Genomic DNA, 5,419 nt, shown 5'->3' with positions numbered 1-5,419 from the left:
TCCTCCTCCACATCCTTGATAACTTGCTATTTGATACGATTTTAGGGTGTTTTGAACCTAGTTTACTTGATATAAATTGCGTTTTGGTTCATTTTTACTCTATTATTATGCAATTTTTGTGTATCCTATGCTTCACGGGTTGTTGGTGTTTTTGTTGAGATTCTAGGTTCAAAAGAACGACCAAATGGAGCCCATGGATACAAAGCCGAGGTTAGAAACAAGAAGATGGATGAAAGAAGCCAAGGAAAGGAGCATTATAGAAGAAAAGATGAAAAAAGGGGTTTAGAAGACCCTGCACGGCCGTGCCAGACCTTGCACGTCCGTGCAGGAGGTTCCAGAAAGCTTCAGCAAGCTGCCAAGGCCTGCACGGCCGTGCTTAATCTGGCACGTCCGTGCAGAAGAGGGTGCACGGCCGTGCCAGACTCTGCACGTCCGTGCAGAAGTGCTCCAGAAACTCAGAACATTCTGCCAAGGCCTGCACGGACGTGCCAAATTAAGCACGTCCGTGCAGATGTAGCTGCACGTCCGTGCCAATATCTGCACGTCCGTGCGGAACTGCTCGATTCTTAGCAGTACGTTCTGCCTCAATTCTGCCCCCTCTGCACGTCCGTGCCAAACTTGGCACGGCCGTGCTTAGCCTTGCACGTCCGTGCCAAATCTGGCACGTCCGTGCAGACCTGCAGTCGAACTCCTTCCTTGTTTTCTCCGTCCTTTTTATTTGGGGGTCATATAAATACCCCTTGAGAGCTCATTTGTAAGGGGGGAGGCAGTTTTTCAGAACTTTTCTCTTAGTTTGTAGTCTTAGAACATTAAATTCTCAAATCATTAGTTAGTTCTCAATTATTAGCTTGGAATTATTCAAATTCAATCATTGTAGAAGACAAAATCCACCATTGTTGCTCACCTTGAAGCTTCATAGTAACCATTTCTTACTCATCTTTTCTACTTCTCTTTACTTTGTTGTTAATTATTTGCTAGTTCTTGCATGTTTTGGATTGTTAATTAGCTTAATCCTTAGTTTGAATTTGTTCATGAATTGCTTGAAATCTTTAATTGCTTTAACCCCCATGGATTGTGAGTAGTCTAAATTCTAGGGTTTGGGCAAAACCCTCAATGTAGTCACTAATTACTTGTTGCATATGCTAATTTGGTTGTTGTGGGATGTTAATTAGTTGAGCTTAAGTGGTTTAATTGCTTAGTTCTTGTATATGGCCATTGCTAGAACTATTTATCCAAGCTTTCTCAACGAAGGATCGAGAGATGAACTTGAGTTAGCTCCCTTATGCTTGATTGACCCGAAATGCCATGAGAATAGGGATTACCGGTCAAGGGAATGTTTATGTCATCGTGATTATGCTTTAACACTTGTTTTATGCTATGTAACCACGAGAGTAGGTTGTATTCATGATTCAAGTAATCCCTCTAGCTTGAGAGAGTAGTTGGGTGCTTTAGATGACTTCCCCTAATTTATCCCATTAATTTACCTTGATTGTTGCATGCTAATTGTGATTTGTGATGAAGTTGAGTGGTATAACCCAAGCCCTAGATTCCTCTTAATATTGTTAACCTCCTCTTAGCTTAGTTGAATTGTGTTAGAAGAAGTTACTAAAAACCAACCCAATTTAGAATTCGTTTAGCTTATTTAAACGGTAGTACTCGGTGGTTGATTCAACGCCTCTCTTGGGTTCGACCCTTTCTTACCCTTACTATTGTTAGTGAGACCAAGATAGGAATTATTATCTTTGGTAGGCTCGACGACGGCCTATCAGATTTTGGCGCCGTTGCCGGGGAGGCAAAGTCACATTGAATGTATTATTGTTGAATGAGACTAGATGTGTGTATATGTATAGTAGTTTTCTTACCTTAATTTTTGTTTATGTGTGTTTAACTTGCGATAGTCATTGCTAACGTTTTTCTTAGCTTTGTTTGACTTTGCATGACACGAAAGAGTAAGCAATCACCGCTTATTCCCGTTGATCCAGAGCTAAATAGGACTTTGAGAAACGTGAGGAGACTCTTGCAAGGCACACCCGAGTTTTCCATTGTATATTCGGATTCCGATCCGGAAGAGGTTTTTGGAGCTAACGAAGAAGATAACATGGGAGAGAATCCTCCTCAACCATTGTTAAGAGACTATGACCACCCCAACGCATTCCAACTTCGGAGTGGCATACGTCTTCCCACCACAAATGCAAACAACTTTGAACTTTCACCTCAACTCATCCGTATGATTCAAAGCGATCAATTCGGAGGTAGTCCTCATGAGTGTCCTTTTGCTCATTTGGACAACTTTCTTGAGTTGTGTACAACTATCAAGCAAAACAACATTTCGGAAGAGTTCATCCGTATGCACATGTTTCAATTCTCCCTCCGTGATAAAGCAAAACATTGGTTGAGAACGGTTGAAGAGGGATCATTGAGTACATGGGACGAAGTCACTAGAGCCTTTCTTGGAAAGTATTGTCCTCCGGAAAAGACCGCCGAACTAAGAAGAAAGATCACCAATTTCAATCAAGACATTGATGAAACATTGAGTGAAGCTTGGGAGCGTTTCAAAGATTACACAAGGAAATGCCCCCACCATGGTTTTACATCATGGATCATTGTACAAAGCTTCTATGACGGTCTTACTCCTATTTCAAGGGCCAACCTTGATTCCGGGGCCGGTGGTAGCCTCAAAAAGCTATCGGTGGACGATGCATACAAGATGATTGAAGAAGTGGCCAAGCATTATGCATATGGAGGTGATAGAAGGCAACCTCAAACAAAGAAGGGCGGAATTCATGATCTTAGTGCAATAGATCTTATTGCATCAAAGTTTGATATGCTAGCTCACAAGCTAGATCAAGCCACCCTCACACCCTCAAGCTCTTCCTCGCAAGTCATGTCTTGTGAGACTTGTGGAGGAAATGATCACTTGTCCTCTTATTGCAACTCAACGAATCAAGAGCAAGCGGCGGCAATTGGGCAAAGGAATGAACAATACTCCCAATCCCACAATCAAAGTTGGAAGCCCCAACATAACACGGGATGGAAGCAATACAACCAAGGCCCCCCACAAAATAACTACAACCAAAATCAAACCCAACCTCAAAACCACTACAACCAACCTCAATCACAAAACCAACAAGCTCCATACCGCCATCCCAACCAAAGGGATCAAAACCACCAAAGATCACAATATAACCAACCCGCTCCTCCTCCTCCACCTCCTCAAAAGACTAGCCTTGAGTCCGTTCTTGAAACTTTCATGACTCAACAAATAAGGAACAATGCGGAGATGAATGCAAACATCCAACAACTCCAAGCACATAATAAGATAATGGAGGGCCAATTTGCGATAGTCATTGCTAACGTTTTTCTTAGCTTTGTTTGACTTTGCATGACACGAAAGAGTAAGCAATCACCGCTTATTCCCGTTGATCCAGAGCTAAATAGGACTTTGAGAAACGTGAGGAGACTCTTGCAAGGCACACCCGAGTTTTCCATTGTATATTCGGATTCCGATCCGGAAGAGGTTTTTGGAGCTAACAAAGAAGATAACATGGGAGAGAATCCTCCTCAACCATTGTTAAGAGACTATGACCACCCCAACGCATTCCAACTTCGGAGTGGCATACGTCTTCCCACCACAAATGCAAACAACTTTGAACTTTCACCTCAACTCATCCGTATGATTCAAAGCGATCAATTCGGAGGTAGTCCTCATGAGTGTCCTTTTGCTCATTTGGACAACTTTCTTGAGTTGTGTACAACTATCAAGCAAAACAACATTTCGGAAGAGTTCATCCGTATGCACATGTTTCAATTCTCCCTCCGTGATAAAGCAAAACATTGGTTGAGAACGGTTGAAGAGGGATCATTGAGTACATGGGACGAAGTCACTAGAGCCTTTCTTGGAAAGTATTGTCCTCCGGAAAAGACCGCCGAACTAAGAAGAAAGATCACCAATTTCAATCAAGACATTGATGAAACATTGAGTGAAGCTTGGGAGCGTTTCAAAGATTACACAAGGAAATGCCCCCACCATGGTTTTACATCATGGATCATTGTACAAAGCTTCTATGACGGTCTTACTCCTATTTCAAGGGCCAACCTTGATTCCGGGGCCGGTGGTAGCCTCAAAAAGCTATCGGTGGACGATGCATACAAGATGATTGAAGAAGTGGCCAAGCATTATGCATATGGAGGTGATAGAAGGCAACCTCAAACAAAGAAGGGCGGAATTCATGATCTTAGTGCAATAGATCTTATTGCATCAAAGTTTGATATGCTAGCTCACAAGCTAGATCAAGCCACCCTCACACCCTCAAGCTCTTCCTCGCAAGTCATGTCTTGTGAGACTTGTGGAGGAAATGATCACTTGTCCTCTTATTGCAACTCAACGAATCAAGAGCAAGCGGCGGCAATTGGGCAAAGGAATGAACAATACTCCCAATCCCACAATCAAAGTTGGAAGCCCCAACATAACACGGGATGGAAGCAATACAACCAAGGCCCCCCACAAAATAACTACAACCAAAATCAAACCCAACCTCAAAACCACTACAACCAACCTCAATCACAAAACCAACAAGCTCCATACCGCCATCCCAACCAAAGGGATCAAAACCACCAAAGATCACAATATAACCAACCCGCTCCTCCTCCTCCACCTCCTCAAAAGACTAGCCTTGAGTCCGTTCTTGAAACTTTCATGACTCAACAAATAAGGAACAATGCGGAGATGAATGCAAACATCCAACAACTCCAAGCACATAATAAGATAATGGAGGGCCAATTGGCTCAAATTGCACAACAAGTTGGAAGCTCATCCTCCAATCCTAGTGGTCACTTTCCAAGCTCAACGGTAGTGAACCCAAAGGAGCAAGCTAAGGCTATCACTTTGAGATCGGGAAGGGGTTATGAGGGCCCGGTTATGAGTGAGGAGGAGCCACAAAAGAGAGATGAGGGAGTTGTGGTGAGAAGTGAGGATGATTTTGAAAATGAAGTAGTTGAAGTCGAGAGAAAAGAGCAAAAGAGTGATGAGGGAGCCACAAAGAAAGACGAGGGAGATGAAGAAAGAATAGAAAAGCCCCCTATGAGAATATATAAGCCCCCCATTCCGTTTCCTCATAGAATTGTAGAGAAGAAGTTGAATGAGAAGTTTTCAAAATTTCTTGAAGTCATGAGAGGACTTCAAGTGAACATCCCCTTTCTTCATGCTATGTCACAAATGCCTACCTATGCAAAATTTTTGAAGGATCTTCTATCCAACAAGAGTAGGCTTGAAGAGAGTGCAACCATCTCCCTTCCTAAGGAGGTGAGTGCAATCATCCAAAACAAGCTTCCCCAAAAGCTTGGTGACCCCGGTAGCTATGCAATACCGGTGAAGATTGGAGATTTGGAAGCTATGGATGCTTTATGTGATCTTGGGGCA

This window comes from Chenopodium quinoa, unplaced genomic scaffold (genome assembly GCF_001683475.1).
Source record: "Chenopodium quinoa cultivar QQ74 unplaced genomic scaffold, ASM168347v1, whole genome shotgun sequence".
NCBI classification, from domain to species: Eukaryota; Viridiplantae; Streptophyta; class Magnoliopsida; order Caryophyllales; family Amaranthaceae; genus Chenopodium; species Chenopodium quinoa.
Note: the sequence above shows the minus strand (reverse complement) of the source record.